This window comes from Procambarus clarkii, chromosome 28 (assembly GCF_040958095.1).
Source record: "Procambarus clarkii isolate CNS0578487 chromosome 28, FALCON_Pclarkii_2.0, whole genome shotgun sequence".
In the NCBI taxonomy this organism is placed as follows: domain Eukaryota; kingdom Metazoa; phylum Arthropoda; class Malacostraca; order Decapoda; family Cambaridae; genus Procambarus; species Procambarus clarkii.
The window spans coordinates 2,526,398-2,544,926 of record NC_091177.1 but is presented as its reverse complement, the minus strand read 5'-3'; the positions used below and the strand labels follow the sequence as shown (position 1 = coordinate 2,544,926).

General features: G+C 40.8%; 1 long non-coding RNA gene across 1 annotated transcript in view; it reads left to right on the top strand.

Annotated features, from left to right (window-relative positions):
• LOC138369366 (uncharacterized) overlaps positions 1-17,603 on the top strand; it is a 52,785-nt gene extending 35,182 nt beyond the window's left edge. The window contains exon 3 of the long non-coding RNA XR_011229812.1: positions 15,885-17,603. This is a non-coding gene — a long non-coding RNA (uncharacterized lncRNA). The remainder of the gene's footprint in view (positions 1-15,884) is intronic.
• Positions 17,604-18,529: the final 926 nt, after the last annotated feature.

The following is an 18,529-nucleotide window of genomic DNA, read 5'->3' as shown; positions in this document are numbered from 1 at the left end:
ACCACCACTTCTGTCATTAGCCATCCCCCTTGTCTCGATCAACCACTAAACACCACCATCACCGCCCCCTCCTCTCGCAACCACTAACAATCCCCAACATTTTTCTCACCGTACATCATTGGTATATATCTTCTTCTCATCTCTATCTCCCACTCTTTACTTTCTCCAACCCTTCCTCTTCTTCCTCTATGTATCCAACTTCTCCCCATCCTCACCTTCTACATACTATTACCCTTCCATTACCTTCCCGATCCCCCTCTCTCTTCATACCCTTCCACGACCATGCAGACTTCTCCCTTCCATGATCATCACTACCTCTCCCCCATCTCTCCCCTTCCCCACTTGGCCCTGACGAAAGTGGCCCATCGCGTTTGTTGTCCTTTGATATATTTCATCGCTCATATCCCCTCCCGGTATGACCTCTACGTCTCCGGGAAATTTTCAATACAGGTCGGAAATGCGGAATATCAGCGTGTCCTTAGCGCGGCTGGTTTGCTATATGGCCGGTATCAAGCATGTTTACACCTCCGTCGCCCCGCGCCAACACCACTCCAGCGCCCTGATATATCCTCGCCGCTTTTTCCCCGCCGTCAGAAAAACTCTCGTTCCGCAGGGATATATTTCGGGGGGGGAGGTGGATGGGGGGAGGAATCTGGCGTCTCCCGGTATTCATCAGTTCCGTGGGCCGGGTATATTGTGTTTACGTCTGCGATAATGACGGACACAGTCATTTTGAGGGGTTGGGGGTGTCCGGAGGGGGTGGGTGTTGAGTTTTTTTGATGAATTGTTTAAAGGGATTTAGCCTTGTAGTTTGATATCAATGAACGTTGTCTTACGATATGTTTTAGATTCACTACTCGGAACAAAAAGTTCCAAACAGCACGGGCTACGGTGAGCCCGTAGTGAACGTTGTCTTATGATACCTGAAACTTCACGAACGAACACTGTGGGTCAGGACATTCACGTAGCAAAAACTTTGTTAAATGTTCCCAAATTAGCTGACTTAGGTGACGGGAACTTGGAAAAGGTTTTGCAACAACAAAAAATGATGATGATAAACACGATTGGCTAAATGCCAGACTGTTGCGGATAATTACCAATTATTTATCGAATTGAAGGGATACCCGGCGGTGCCCAGGTCGACCCGATGATAGGGTCAACCCAATCGCGTGTCGACAAAGTATTTAAGGAAATTCCTGTTTCAATGCTTCCTCCGTGGTCTGACAAACACATACATACATACATACATATATATATGTATAGTGTGTGTGTGTTTGTCATACCACAGAGGAAGCATTGAAACAGGAATTTCCTTAAGTACTTTAGTATTTAATATAACATTTTCATCCTTCTGAAGAAGTATTATTAAATAGGAAAGTACTTAATGAAATTCCTGTTTCAATTCTTCCTGTGTGTTCTGACTCGCATTTTTCATCACGTTAATTTTCGTGATGAAAACGTTTATATAACATTTAAATTATCTCGGATATAAAGAGCGAAGTTCTTTACTTGTCAAGAGACGACAGAGATAAAGCTCTGTGTATTAACTTCCAAATTGTTAAGGACAGCCCCAATTGCACAAACATTAATTAATTGCGGAAGATTTGTAAAGCTGACAGCGGGCGCTGACTGACATTTGTTGGAGGAGAGCAACACTAGGTGAGTCACAGGTGTTCGTCTTGGTTTGTAATCATCCCAGGGGGGGAGGGGGATCATCTTGGCTTGTAATCGTCCAAGGGAGTGATGATCTTGGCTTGTAATCGTCCAAGGGAGTGATGATCTTGGCTTGTAATCGTCCAAGGGAGTGATGATCTTGGCTTGTAATCGTCCAAAGAGTGATGATCTTGGCTTGTAATCGTCCAAAGGAGTGATGATCTTGGCTTGTAATCGTCCAAAGGAGTGATGATCTTGGCTTGTAATCGTCCAAAGGAGTGATGATCTTGGCTTGTAATCGTCCAAGGGAGTGATGATCTAGGCTTGTAATCGTCCAAGGGAGTGATGATCTAGGCTTGTAATCGTCCAAGGGAGTGATGATCTAGGCTTGTAATCGTCCAAGGGAGTGATGATCTAGGCTTGTAATCGTCCAAGGGAGTGATGATCTTGGCTTGTAATCGTCCAAGGGAGTGATGATCTTGGCTTGTAATCGTCCAAGGGAGTGATGATCTTGGTTTGTAATCGTCCAAGGGAGTGATGATCTTGGTTTGTAATCATCCCGGGGTGATCATCTTGGCTTGTAAGCATCCCAGGGGTGATCATTCTGGCTTGTAAGCATCCCACGGGTAATCATCCTGGCTTGTAAGCATCCCAGGGGTGATCATCCTGGCTTGTAAGCATCCCACGGGTAATCATCCTGGCTTGTAAGCATCCCACGGGTAATCATCCTGGCTTGTAAGCATCCCACGGGTGATCATCCTGGCTTGTAAGGATCCCAGGGATCATCATCCTGGCTTGTAAGCATCCCACGGCTGATCATCCTGGCTTGTAAGCATCCCACGGGTGATCATCCTGGCTTGTAAGCATCCCAGGGATCATCATCCTGGCTTGTAAGCATCCCACGGGTGATCATCCTGGCTTATAGGCATTCTAGGTGTGATCTGGCGTTTTAAGAATAAAAAATCGATCACCTAATGATATAAATATCCAGATGACAGCATCCAGGCATTATTATCCCTAGTGTGGCATTGTTATCATATAGTCACCTCTATCAGAGGGGGGGGGGATTATTTCACGTAAGTATCCCAAGAGTGATTATCAAACGCAAGTATCAAAGGAGTAATTATCGATGCTCAAAATCCGGGTGATTAGCTGACTTTGTAAGTATCCCAATAGTGATTATCTGACAGTAAGTATCCCAAGTGTGACTCTCTGACCTTGTAAGTATCCCAAGAGTAATCAACTGACATTGCAAATATCCCAGAAGTGATTATGTGAATTTGTAAGTATCCCAGGAATGATTATCTGAATTTGTAAATATCCCAAGAGGGATTATCTGAATTTGTAAGTATTCTCCAAGGAGTGATTATCTGACTTCGTAAGTATCCCAACAGTGACTATCCAACGTTGTAAGTATCCCAAGAGTAATCAACTGAATTTATAAGTATCCCAGGAGTAATTAACTGACAGCGTAAGTATCCCATAAGTATCTGAATTTGAAATATCCCAGGAGGGATTATCAGAATTTGAAGTATTCCAGAAGGGATTATACGACTTTGTATGTATCCCAGGGGTAATTAACTGACATTGTAAGTATCCCAAGCATGATAATCAAATGTAAGTATACCAGGAGTAATTATCGTTGCTAAAATTCCGGGTGATTAGCTAACTTTGTTGGGATCCCAGGAGAGATTAGCTGACTTTATACGGGCTTATCATAGCCCGTGCTACTTGGAACTTTTTATTCCAAGTAGCGAATCTTAAACATCAACAACAACAACAACAGCTGACTTTATATTTATCCCAGGAGTGATTATCTAACTTTCATGGTATTCCAGGAGTTATTATTTAATATTGTAAGTATCCCAGGAGTTATTATTTAATATTGTAAGTATCCCAGGAATTATTATCTAATATTGTAATTATCTCAGGAGTGATAATCAAACGTAAGTATCCCGGTAGTAATTATCGTTGCTAAAAATCCGAGCGATTATCTAACTTTGTAGGTATCCCGGGAATGATTATTTGAAGTTGTAAGTATTCCAGGAGTTGACCAGACCACACACTAGAAGTTAAAGGGACGAGGACGTTTTCTCCCCTTTTTCTGTTCATTGTCTTCTCCTACGCTCCCTTGCTATCCTCTTCTTATTCCTATTACTATTTCCTTCGGTGGTTATAATAGGAGCTGCCTCGTATGGGCCTTCTGCAGTTCTCATTATTACTACTATCCCCTATACCTTACTTTCCTCCTCAGCTCTCTCTTGCCTATTTATTGCCTGTCTCTACCTCATCACAATCGACTTGAGAATGGTCCAGGACGGACCGAATTCTGGTCAACATACTTCAGCCACGTTATTGTGACTCATCGCCTGCATATTCCAGGAGTGATTATCTGAATTTGTAAGTATTCTCCTAGGATTGACTATCCGACTTTGTAAGTACACCAGGAGTGATAATCAAACGTAAGTATCCCAGGGGTAATCGTTGCTAAAAATCCGAGTGATAATCTGACTTTGTAATTATCCCAGGAATGGTTATCTGAATTTGTAGGTATCCCAGGAGTGATACAAATTTTGTAGGTGTCCGAAGAATGATTACCTGACATTGTACATATCCCAAGATTGAGTATCTGATATTGTACGTATCACAGGAGTTATTACCTGACATTGTACGTATACCATGAGTGATTATCTGGCATTGTAAGTATCCCAGGAGTCAATATCTGACTTTATATCTAACCCAGGAGTGATTATCTGATATTGTGTCAGAAATGTGATTAGCTGACATTGTAAGTATCCCAGGATTCAATATCCGACTTTGTAACTATCCATAGGAGTGATCAACTGACTTTCTTGGAATCCCTTGAGATTATGATTTTGTAATTATTCCTGGAGTGATTATCTGATTTTGTAAGTATCCCAGGAGTGATTATACAACTTTGTAAGTATCCCATGAATAATTATGCGACTTTGTAAGTATCCCAGGAGTGATTATCGGAATTTGAAAGTATCCCAAGAGTGATTATCTGACTTCGTAAGTATCCCAGTAGGGATTATATGAATTTGTAAGTATCCCAGGAGGAGTTATACGACATTGTATGTATCCCAGGAGTGAATAACTAACATTGTAAGTATCCAAAGAATGGTAATCATATGTAAGTATTCCAGGAGTATTTATCGTTGTTAAAAATCCGGGTGATTAGCCGACATTGTTGGTAACCCAGGAGAGATTAGCTGACTTTTTATTTATCCCAGGAGTGATTATCTGACTTTGTTAGTATCCCAGGAGTGATAATGGAACGTAAGTATCCCAATAGTAATTATCGTTGCCAAAAATCCGAGCGACTATCTAACTTTTAAGTATCCCAGCAGTGCTTCTTTGACTATTTACATATCCCAGGAGTGGTTATCTGAGTTAGTATCTAAATGAGATTATCTGAAGTTGTAGGTATTCAAAGTGATTATCTGACTTCGTAAGTATCCCAGGAGTGATTATCTGACATGCAAGTATCCCAGAAGAGATTATCTGAATTTTTAGGTATCCAAGGAGTGGTTATCGGAATTTCTTTGTATCCCAGGAGTGACTATCTGACCTTGTAAGTATCCTAAGAGTGATTAACTGACAATGTAAGTATCCCAAGATTGAATATCTGACTTCATAAGTATCCCAGGAGCGATTATCTGACATCGTAAGTTTGTAAGTAATGCAGGAGTGATTATCTGACATTGTAAGTATCCCAGGAGAGATTATTTGATTTTTATCGTATCCCAGGAGTGATTATCTGAATTTTTAATTATCCCAGAAGTGATTACCTTACCTTGTAAGTATCCTAAGAGTGATTAACTGACAATGTAAGTATCCAAGAAGTGATTATCTGAATTTGTAAGTATCCCAGGAGGAGTTACACGACTTTGTATGTATCCCAGGGGTGAATAACTAACATTGTAAGAATCCCAAACATGATAATCATATGAAAGTATTCCAGGAGTATTTATTATTGCTAAAAATCCGAGTGATTAGCCTACTTTGTAGGTAACCCAGGAGAGATTAGCTGACTGTATTTATCCCAGGAGTGATTATCTGACTTTGTAAGTATTCCAGGAGTGATAATGGAACGTAAGTATCCCAATAGTAATTATCGTTGCCAAAAATCCGAGCGACTATCTAACTTTGTAAGTATCCCAGCAGTGCTTCGTTGACTATTTACATATCCTAGGAGTGATTAACTGAGTTAGTATCTAAAAAGAGATTATCTGACTTCGTAAGTATCCCAGGAGTGATTATCTGACATGCAAGTATCCCAGAAGAGATTATCTGAGTTTTTAGGTATCCAAGGAGTGGGTATCTGAATTTCTTTGTATCCCAGGAGTGACTATCTGCCCTTGTAATTATCCTAAGAGTGAGTACCTGACATAGTAAGTATCCCATGAGTTTTTTTCTGACTACATATCCTAGGAGTGATTATCTGACATTGTAAGTATCCCAGCCGTGATTATCTAACTTTATATCACAGATTATCTGAGTTAGTATCCCAAGAAAGTTTATCTGACCTTGTAGGTATTCTAAGAGTGATTAAATGATCATGTAAGTATCCCAGGAGTGATTATCTGACATTGCAAGTAACCCAGGAATGATTACCTGACTTCGTAAGTATCCCAGGAGTGATTACCTGACATTGTAAGTATCCCAGAAGAGATTATCAGAATTTGTAGGTATCCCACGAGTGATTATCTGAATTTTTAAGTATCCCGGGAGTGATTTCTGACATTGTAAGTATCCCAGGAGTGATTAGCTGACATTGTAAGTATCACAGAAGAGATTATCTGACCTTGTAAGTATCCTAAGAGTGATTACCTGACAATGTAAGTATCCCAGGAGTTTTTTCTGACTACATATCCTAGGAGTGATTATCTGACATTGTAAGTATCCCAGCAGTGATTATCTAACTTTATATCACAGATTATGAGTTAGTATCCGAAGAAAGTTAACTGACCTTGTAGGTATCCTAAGAGTGATTAACTGATCATGTAAGTATCCCAGGAGTGATTATCTGACATTGTAAGTATCCCACGAGCGATTATCTGAATTTTTAAGTACCCCAGGAGTGATTAACTGACTTGGTAAGTAATCCAGGAGTGATCTGACATTGTATCTCAGCAGTGATTTCCTGACATTGTAAATATCCCAGGAATGATTACCTGATATTGTAAGTATCCCACGAGTGATTATCTGACATTGTAAGTATCCCAGGAGTGATTAGCTGACATTGTAAGTATACCAGGTATGATTATCGGAATTTTTAAATATCCCACGAGTGAATATCTGACCTTGTAAGTATCCTAAGAGTGATTAACTGACACTGTAAGTAAACCAGGAGTGATTATCTGACATAGTAATTATCCCAGGATTGAATAGCTGATTTCATAAGTATCCCAGGAGCGATTAGAGACATCGTAAGTTTGTAAGTAACGCAGGATTGATTACCTGACATTGTAAGTATCCCAGGAGTGATTATTTGATTTTTATAGTATCCCAGGAGTGATTACCTGAATTTTTAATTATCCCAGGAGTGATTACCTGACCTTGTAAGTATCCTAAGAGTAATTAACTGACAATGTAAGTAACCCAGGAGTGATTAGCTGACATAGTAAGTATCCAAGAAGTGATTATCTGAATTTGCAAGTATCCCAGGAGGGTTTATCTGAATTTGAAGTATCCCAGGAGAATTTATAAGACTTTGTATGTATCCCAGGAGTGAATAACTAACATTGTAAGTATCCCAAGCATGATAATCATATGTAAGTATTCCAGGAGTATTTATTATTGCTAAAAATCCGAGTGATTAGCCGACTTTGTAGGTAACCCAGGAGAGATTAGCTGACTTTGTAAGTATTCCAGAAGTGATAATCGAACGTAAGTATCCCAGTAGTAATTATCGTTGCCAAAAATCCGAGCGACTATCTAACTTTGTAAGTATCCCAGGAGTGCTTTTCTGACTTTACATATCCCAGAAGTGATTCTGACATTGCAAGAATCCCAGAACAGATTATTAGAATATGTAAGTATCCCAGGAGTGATTACCTGACTTCGTAAGTATCCCAGGAGCGATTATCTGACATTGTGAGTATCCCAAGCATGATAATCTTATGTAAGTATTCCAAAAGTAATTATTGCTGCTAAAAATCCGGGGGATTGGATGACTTTGTTAGGACTCCAGGAGAGATTAGGTGACGTTGTATTTGTCCCAGGAGTGATTATCTGACATTGTAAGTTTCCCAGGAGTGATGCCACTAGTCAGCGTGGTGTAGTGGTAAAACACTGGCCTGACGTTCCACGAGCGCTTTGTCATGGGTTCGTATCCTGGCCGGGGAGGATTTACTGGGCGCAAATCCTTTCCTGTAGCCTCTGTTTAACTCAACGGCAAAATGGGTACTTGGTTGAAAAACGATTCTTCGTGGGGCTCGTATTCCAAGGATCATAGGATTAAGGACTAGCCCGAAACGCTGTGTGTACTAGTGGAGTAGTAAGAATGTAAGAACTCAAGTTTATATCACAAAAAAAAACTGACATTGCAAGTGTCCCAGAAGTGGTTATCTGAATTTGTAAGTATCCCAGAAGTGATTATCTGAATTTAAGTATCAAAGGAGTGATTATCTGAATTTGTATGTATCCCACGAGTGACTACCAGACTTTGTACGTATCCCAGGAGTGATTAGCTGACATTGTAAGTATCCCAGGAGGTATCCATCTGACTGTTGGTACCCCAGGAGTGATTACCTGAATTTGTAAGTATCCCAGGAGTTATTTTCTGATTGTAAGTATCCCAGGAGTTATCTGATATTGTAAGTATCCCAGGAGTTATCTGATATTGTAAGTATCCCAGAAGTGATAATCAGACGTAAGTATCCTGGTAGTAATTATCGTTGCTAAAAATCCGAGCGATTATCTAACTTTGTAGGTATCCCAAGAGAGATTTTCAGACTTTGTATAAATCCCAGGAGTGATTATCTGAATTTGTATCTCAGAAGGGATTATCTGACTTTGCTAGTATCCCATAAGTGATTATAGAATTTCTAGGTATCCCAGGACTGATTACCTCACTTTGTAAGTATACCAGGAATGATAATCAAACGTAAGTATCCCGGAGTAATAGTTACTAAAAATCCGAGTTATAATCTAACTTTGTAAGAATCACAGGAATGATCTGAATTTGTAGGTATCCCAGGAGTAATTTTCTGACATACGTATATCAGGAGTGATTAGCTGACATTGTAAGTATCCCAGGAGTCAATATCTGACTTTGTATCTATCCCAGGATTGATTATCTGACTTCGCAAGTATCTCAGGAGTGATTAACTCACATAGAAAGTATCCCAAGTGATAATCTGAATTTTTAAGTAAACCAGGAGTGATTATCTGACATTGTAAGTATCCAAGAAATTATCTGAATTTGTAAGTATCCCAGGAGGGTTTATCTTAATTTGAAGTATCCCAGAAGGAATTATACTACTTTGTATGTATCCCAGGAGTGATTAACTGACATAGTAAGTATCCCAAGCATGATAATCATAGGTAAGTATTCCAAAAGTAATTATCGTTGCTAAAAATTCGGGTGATTAGCTGACTTTGTTGGTATCCCAGGAGAGATTAGCTTACATTGTATTTATCCCAAGAGTGAATAACTAACTTTGTTAGTATCCCAGAAGTAATTATCTGAATTTGTATCCCAGGAGGGATTATCTGATTGTTGGCATCTCAGGAGTGATTAGCTGACTTTGTAATTATTCCAGGAGTGATCATCGGAATTTGTAAGTATCCCAGGAGTGATTACCTGACATAGTATGTATCACAGGAGTGATATTCAAACGTACGTATCCCAGGAATAATTATCGTTGCTAGAAATCCTAGTGATAATCTTTGTGAGTATCCCAGGAGTGATTTTCTGATTTTGTAAGTATCCCAGGAGTGATTATCGAAATTTGTAAGTATCCCAAGATTATCTGACTTCGTAAATATCCCAGGAGTGATTAACTGACATAAAAGGTATCACAAGTGATAATCTGAATTTTTAAGTAAACCAGGAGTGATTATCTGACATTGTAAGTATCCCAAGCATGATAATCATATGTAAGTATTCTTATCGTTGCTAAAAATCTGGGTGGTTAGCCGACTTTGTTGGTATCCCAGGGGAGATTAGCTGACTTTGTATTTATCCCAGGAGTGAATATCTAACTTTGTTAGTATCCCAGAAGTAATTATCTGAATTAGTAAGTATCCCAGGAGGGATTATCTGATGGCATCTCAGGAGTGATAATCTGACATTGTAAGTATTCCAGGAGTGATCATCGAAATTTGTAAGTATGCCAGGAGTGATATTCTTTGTACAAATTCTAGGAGTGATTATACAACTTTGTAAGTACCCAGGAGTGATTATCTGACGCAGTAATTATCCCAGAAGTGATTATCTGACTTTGTAATTATTCCAGAAATAATTATCTGATTGTTATTATCACAGGAGGGATTATCTGAATTTGTAAGTATCCCAGGACTGAGTATCAGACTTTATACGTAACCCAGGAGTGATTACCTGACATTGTACATATCCCAGAAGTGATTTTCTTCGTAAGGGTTCCAGGAGTGATTAGCTGACATTGTATCACAAATGTGATTATTTGAAATTGTAAGTAACCTATGAGTGATTTTAAAACTGTTGGAATCCCAGAGGTCATTACCTCACATTATAAGTATCCCAAGAGTGACTATATGACCTTGTAAGTATCCCAAGAGTGATTAACCGACTTGGTAAGTATCCCAGGAGTGATTATCTGAAAATGTAGGTATCCCAGGAGGGATTATCTAACTGTTGGTATCGCAGGAGTGAATATCTGACACTAAGTATCCCAAGAGTGATTAACTGACTTGGTAAATATCCCAGGAGGGATTATCTGACTCCTGGTATCCCAGGAGTGAATGCCTTCGTTAGTATCCCAGGAGTGATTATCTGAATTTGTAAGTATCCCTGGAGTGATTATCTGACCATGTAACTATCCGCAGTAGTGATTACCTGACATTGTATCCCAGAAGTGATTATATCTGAATTTGTAATTATCCAAGGAGTGATTATCTGAATTTGTACGTATATCCTGAAGGATTATCTGACAATTGGTTTACCAGGAGTAATTAACTGACATCGTAAGTATCCAAGGAGAGATTAGATGACTTTGCAAGTATCCCAGGAGTGATTATCTGAAATTGTAAGTATCCCAAGAATGATTATATGAATTTATAAGTATCACATGAGTGATTTTCTGACTTGGTTTACCAGGAGTAATTATGACTTTGTAAGTTTCCCAGGAATGATTATACAACTTTGTAAGCAACCCAAGAGTGATTATTCAACTTTTAAAGTATCCCAGGAGTGAATATCGGTCTTTGTAAGTATCCCAGGAGTGATTATCTGACATTGAAAGTATCCCAGGAGTGATTATCTGACATTGTAATTATCCCAGGAGGATTACCTGAATTTGTAAGTATACCAGGAGTGATTATCTGACATTGTATGAATCCCAGGAGTGATTATCTAACCTTGTAAGTATCCCAAGAGGGATTATCTGACCATGTAATAATCCCAGGAGAGATTACCTGAAATTTTAAGTGTCCCATGAGTGATTACCTAACTTTGTAAATATCCCAGGAGTGATTATCAAACGTAAGTATCCCAGTAGTAATTATCGTTGCTAAAATTCCGAATGATTATCTAACTTTGTAGGTATTTCAGTATTGATTTTCGGACTTTGTACGTATCCCAAGAGTGATTATCTGAATTTGTAAGTAACCCAAGTGATTTTCTGATTTTGTAAGTATTCCTGGATTGACTATCTAACTTTGTTGGAATCAAATGATTAACTGACCTTGTAAGTATCCGATGAGTGATTAACTGATTTGGTAAGTATCTCAGGAGGAATTATGTGACTGTTGGTATCCCAGAAGTTATCTGACTTTGTTAATAACGCAGGAGTGATTATCTAAATTTGTAAGAATCCCAGGAGGGATTATCCGACTGTTGGTATCCCAGGAGTGATACTGAAATGTAAGTATTCCAAGAGTATTTATCGTTGGTAAAATCCGAGTGATTAGCTGACTTTGATGATATCCCAGGAGAGATTATCTGACTTTGTAATTTTCCCAGGAGTGATTATTCGACTTTGTATCCCATGAGTGAATATAAAACGAAAGTATCCAAGGAGTAATTATCATTAATAAAAATCCAGTAGTGATTGTCTGACTCTTTTTGGAATCCCAGGAGGGATTAGCTGACTTTGCAAGTGTCCCAGGACTGATTATCTGACATTGTAATTATCCCTGGGGTGATTACCTGACGTTTTTGCTTTCCCAGGAGGGATTACCAGACTTTTTAATTATCCCAGGAGCGATTATCATACTTTGTATATATCCCAGTAGTGATTAACGTCTGTAACCCAGAATTATGTAATGTTGAACATATTCCAAAAGTGTCTAACGTGAATTGTCCCCGAAACAATTTACGAACATTGTAAGTATCGCAGAAGTGATTATCGTACATAGTAAGTATATCCCACTAGCATGATTATCGTCTGACGTTTCAAGTGTCCGCGGGACACACTCGGGCGTTGGAGTACTTCAGGGACATCTCGAAGCGTTTTCTCTCTTCCAAACTCGACCATCTAGCGTTGCAAGTATTGCAGTAGCTATCGTCTTGCAAGCATCATCGTAGCGATCACCTCGTGTCAGTAGTCAGAGATCACTCCAGAGTCAGTAACTGACTCTGGAGTGATTGTCATGTCTTAAGGTCCTTCAGAGTCTAAAATACCGGTGACGTCAAGTGTGGTGTGACGTCAAGTGTGGTGTGACGTTGGTGTGGTGTGACGTGCTCACTAGATCCCACCTGTAGTGTGGCCGCAGGACGCGGCCACACTACAGGTGGGGATCAACACTGGAATAATCCGAGAGCGGAATTACCAATTCAGTCCGGACAGGACAATATATGCATCAATGGGAGATGATGATGTCTAGATGAAAGCGCTCAGGAATATCAACAATAATTTAGACTAAAATTATTTGCGGAAATTTTTCAACTTTTGCAATTTCCCATATTGTAAATTATTTCTAAGTATTATCAGACTTGCGTCAGTATTTAACAAAGTATTGATTCATAGAAGTTGCATTGCAGTAAGTTAGTTGCAAATGATGTAAAATACGTCTGAATCATAAATAAGTAAAATACGATGAAGTCTGAATAAGACATTTCGTGCCCTCTGTACTCGTTTATTTGTGCTTGCAGGGGGGGAGGGACGGGGTTGAGCTCTGGCTCTTTGGTCCCAATCTGTATACATCTTTTCACGCTACTGCTCACAGGATGAACTACGGGCTCACCATAGACCGTGCTACTTGGAACAGTTGTTCAGAGTAGTTGGATCTAAAACAACAACATGCTCACAGTATGAGCTGCCTGGTAAACTATATAGTGGCTACACACAGCAACAGTTAAACCTGTGAATGGAAGTTTAAAGTTCTGAACAAATGAGAACAACATTCTTTTATTCACCAATAAAATAGTTTGTGTGTGTGTATACAAGGAATGTGGTCGGGAGTTGCCGGGTGAGGCAAGCGACGATTAGAGGAGTGAAAGAATTAACAGCTTGGTCTTGCAGGCACAAAAGGGAAAATACAAATAGTAAACACACTCGCTGGCTCCCTCACTCTTGCTGGCTCCCTCACTCTTGCTGGCTCCCTCACTCTTGCTGGCTCCCTCACTCTTGCTGGCTCCCTCACTCTTGCTGGCTCCCTCACTCTTGCTGGCTCCCTCACTCTTGCTGGCTCCCTCACTCTTGCAGGCTCCCTCACTCTTGCTGGCTCCCTCACTCTTGCTGGCTCCCTCACTCTTGCTGGCTCCCTCACTCTTGCTGGCTCCCTCACTCTTGCTGGCTCCCTTACTCTCGCTGGCTCCCTCACTTACTCTCGCTGGCTCCCTCACTTACTCTCGCTGGCTCCCTCACTTACTCTCGCTGGCTCCCTCACTTACTCTCGCTGGCTCCCTCACTTACTCTCGCTGGCTCCCTCACTTACTCTCGCTGGCTCCCTCACTTACTCTCGCTGGCTCCCTCACTTACTCTCGCTGGCTCCCTCACTTACTCTCGCTGGCTCCCTCACTTACTCTCGCTGGCTCCCTCACTTACTCTCGCTGGCTCCCTCACTTACTCTCGCTGGCTCCCTCACTTACTCTCGCTGGCTCCCTCACTTACTCTCGCTGGCTCCCTCACTTACTCTCGCTGGCTCCCTCACTCACTCTCGCTGGCTCCCTCACTTACTCTCGCTGGCTCCCTCACTCACTCTCGCTGGCTCCCTCACTCACTCTCGCTGGCTCCCTCCCTCACTCTCGCTGGCTCCCTCACTCACTCTCGCTGGCTCCCTCACTCACTCTCGCTGGCTCCCTCCCTCACTCTCGCTGGCTCACTCTTACTGGCTCACTGGCTCACTCTTACTGGCTCGCTGGCTCACTCTTACTGGCTCGCTGGCTCACTCTTACTGGCTCGCTGGCTCACTCTTACTGGCTCGCTGGCTCACTCTTACTGGCTCGCTGGCTCACTCTTACTGGCTCACTGGCTCCCTCTCTAAGACCCCACAACAAAAACAAAGCCTAAACACACAACTGTGGCAAGGCCAAGAGAACGGCGGAGCCGTCTCTGTTTCCCGACATAAAAAAAAAAAAACTCCAGACGGATCACGGGTTCACTCGTGACCCCTCGAGAGGCGTTTCCCCTCTTGATGGGAGCGTGGAAGAAGGGGGCAGACAATGTGGGAAGAGAGAGGGGAAGTGAGCATGGCGGAGACGGAAGGGTTAATACGACGTGGATTAATTATTTCGTAGAGTGAGACACAGGAAGCGACACAGTACATTCCAACCTCCATTTCCCCCTCAACCGAAAAAAAAAACGAATGTGAAGAGGGGAAAGAGAGAGAGAGAGAGTTGAAGAGCATGTTCGTTATCCTCTGCTGTGTCCCCTCCGCCCCAGTTGGCTGGGCTGTTGATGGTCGTTGGGGATTTGTCTAGCTCGAGACCCCTTGGGGGGAGGGGGTTGAGGGGGATATGAGTGAAGGCGGGGTGGGGGGGGGGGGGGGGGAGGAGGGATTATGTATAGTCTTAGCGGTGAGGGATGATGCGGCGTGTGTGTGTAGTGTGAGGAAGGACTGGGTGATTGGACCAATTTAATGGGAAAGAATGGTAGTTATATTAATAATAAAAAAAAACAGGGCGAGGGATTTCGGCGACTGACTCAAAAAGTTGGGGTGACGATTATAGTTCAAGACTGGAGGTTGGGGGGCTGGGTGGCTTGTCCCTGAAGCATTGAGGCAAGGAAATGGGGAGGTGGGGGGGGGGTGGATGAGGTTGTTGACAGGGGGGGAGGGGATTGTTGACTGGGGGGGGGATGGCGTTGATGTCTGGGGGGGGGGGGTTGTTGACTATTGCAAGAGGCCCCGGGACCCAGGGGCCAGGGAATTCACAAACGAGAAATTTCTTCCCTAGACCCAAACATCTAAAGACTGTGAACATACGAGAGAGCTGTTGCTAAAAAAAGACCCCTCCCCACCCCCCCAAATGGCGAGAAATTGGTCCCCACAAAGACCACAAGGGAGCTAACCGGCCCAATTTCAACAAGGAGCTTCGTTTTATTTACAGTGTTCGAGTACTGAGACTCAAGCTATAGTGTAAAGTGTTTTGTTCCGTTCGCAAACTGGGCATCGTAAAGAGAAATTAAAAGGTGAAAAACCTAAGAGGAGTTTATTTCCAAATAACCTCCCCCCCTCCCATCATCACAAACGCATAGATGTCCGAGTATGATCAAGTTCTCGAAACTTGAAATGTTTGGTGATGTGTTAATATGCTTCTGTAAAATAAAGTTGATGAATAGTAATACTAATAAAAGTGGTAATACAGCCAAATAATAATTATTCTTATAGATGATGAATAGTAAATTTCTACTATTAAAATAGTAAATGGTCAAAATGATTGCAACCTGGAGTTCTACTGAACACACGAGGGTTTATTATTATTATTATTATTATTATTATTATTATTATTATTATTATTATTATTATTATTATTATTATTATTATTATTATTATTATAGAATGTTAATAACACCAGTCGACTTCGTCCAGACATTACAAAGAATTCTTCTCATCTCTTAAAGAACGTGGACTATGAAAATGAATCCTTCGTCTTCCTGCACCACCTGACCCGGCGCTTCCCCTCTCACCTGACCTCCTTCCCCTCAGTCACCTCCCACTTCCCCTCGCCCCTGGGAATGAAACGCCAGGGGTAAAAAAATACGTGAGGAAAACGCGTGACACTTTTAAACGAGGTGGAATGTCAAGGTGGGAGGAAGAGGGGGAGGCTGAGAGAGAAACAGTATCAACGGATGTAGTTATCATGATGTGACCCGCCTCGACCCTGGGAACACTCAAGCTCCGACACACACGCACGCATTCTAAAAACCCACTTTGAGAAATAAGCTTTACTGGAACCAATTTAAGCATGTGTGTGTGTTCCTCAGATATACACACGTACGCATTACAGAATCCCACTTCAGGTCCTATTTTCTTTAGACAAACTCAAACGTATTTTAAATATTAGTCGACTTCGGGGACTGTTTTCCGACACAGATGCATTTATTAAAACCCATCTCCGGTCCCATGATCCTTCAAAACAAACTTTAGACGTGTCATAATAAAATACAAGATATATTATTATGCCACAAGGCTAATGTAAAAAAGCCTTGTTGATTATTTAGATTAACTTAAGGCTCTAATTATTATGCTCAAGTAAATTCGTAAACAGCGAATGCAGGGTTGATCTTTATGACGTCACTTGCAAGATTGTTAGATGCACCAATCCCTTTAATTTTGTTGAATAAACTGTGTAATTTACCTAATCTACCTTACCTAATTTATCCTAACGTATCCTAACGTATATGGCATAGTTAACCTGCAAGATTTTAATTATGAACGTCAAAATTGTATAATATTCCAGTGAAAACATACAACACCCCCACACCCTTATACACCCCCCCCCCAGCCAAAGCTACCCATCCACCCACACACCAATCCACATTGCTATGCAATGTGGTTTGTGACCCGCCTCCACATTGCTATGCAATGCGGCTATGCAATGTGGCTATGCAATGCGGCTATGCAATGGCTATGCAATGTGGCAATCTGATATTATCTGCTAGAAATCAGTACGATACACGAAATATTGATTATTGAAACTGCCAACAAGATATTAAATACGACAGAATCAAATCACAATGCAACGCAATAATTGTTCCTGGGTAATAAGTGTTTCCTAATGGCTTGAGCTTTCAAAGTGTAAACTGTGGCAAGTTATTCCCTTCAAACGTTGTTAAGACCTTCTTTAACTAAGACAGCTTCGTAAAGGTACCTGAAGGCTGCCGACTCGTTACTGAGAGTCGAGAGCTTTCGGGAAAACGTCTTTAAGGTACCTGAAGTTGTCTTTAGCAAAGGTTATAGCGACGTTTGAAAACAATAATTTTAAATTTTCTATACTTTGGGGACCGAAGCAATCGATAAATAACACAGTACACAATTTTTTGAACTTTGTTTGCACTTAAGTTCAAAAAATGCATTGACACATCACAAGAATAAACTATTTATTTTTTTAATAAATCGGCATAAAGAATAGCTTTTACAAATGTTGTGAGTAGCCTTTTTTAGTTATCTTATTCACCGAAACATTTTTTCCCATACAATTTTTTATCAATATCCTGATGGCAGCTAATAGGGGCCGAGGGACCGGCCAACCACTCTGGAAGATAACGACCAGGTGAGAGGGGAGATGGGGAAGAGGGCTGAGAGGGAACAGGGGATGAAGGGGGTGAGAGGAAGGAATGAAGGTGAGAGGGAGGTGAAAGGGAGAACTGAGAGGGAGTCGACGAGGAACATGCTAGATGGTAAAAGATAGAGGAACAGAGGGGTTTAAAGAGTAAGGGAAGGAAGAGGAGGAAACTGATGAGAACCATAGGGAAGGTGTGGCAGACAAAGTAATGGGAGAGATGGGGATTGATAAAGTAAGAGGAAAGGAAAAGGAATCGCCAAAAAACGAACTTAATTTCGAAGATATGCTGTTAAATGTTCGTAAGTATTAAGTTTAAAAAGATGTCTAATTGCCATATTAAGTATGGCACATACTGAAGGTAAATAGAAAGAAATTAGAAACATTTAGAAAAAGTAGGTTTTATGAGAGATTCTGAAGACACGGTTTTGGTGTGTAATTATTTGACAGTTTGTTCCTACGATAGACAGTGACACTGTCTGCCGGGATGATCGAGGCTGATTTGGTCAAAACCAGTTGTAAGAATTCGGAATATAATTGACCAACCCATCCTCCGAATTGACAGTACGTTTTAATACTGGTGTAATAAGTACATTTCCCGACTGTTATACATAGTACATAATTGCACTTATGGGGCTGTTACATTTACCCACCCCCCCTCCCCCGATTTTATTCTCCTCGTTTTCTGTTAGGACACTTTTTAAGATGAAATTTTAAAGTTCAGTTGCTATACACAAGTTTTAAATATTAGGAATTTCTTTTTCACTTTTATTAAACAATAGAGATTATATACAAAATTTGGAAATATCCTGAGTTACTTTACAATTTATTAAAATATTTTAGTTTTGTTTTATTTGTTTTTTATAAAACTAATATTAATATAGCTATAGGTCAAGTAGTAGTTGTAATTAAGATACAATAAAATGCTTATCTTCAGAAACTAAGATGGTTAGGTGAGGTCGAGGTTTTCTATTCAGGCTTTTT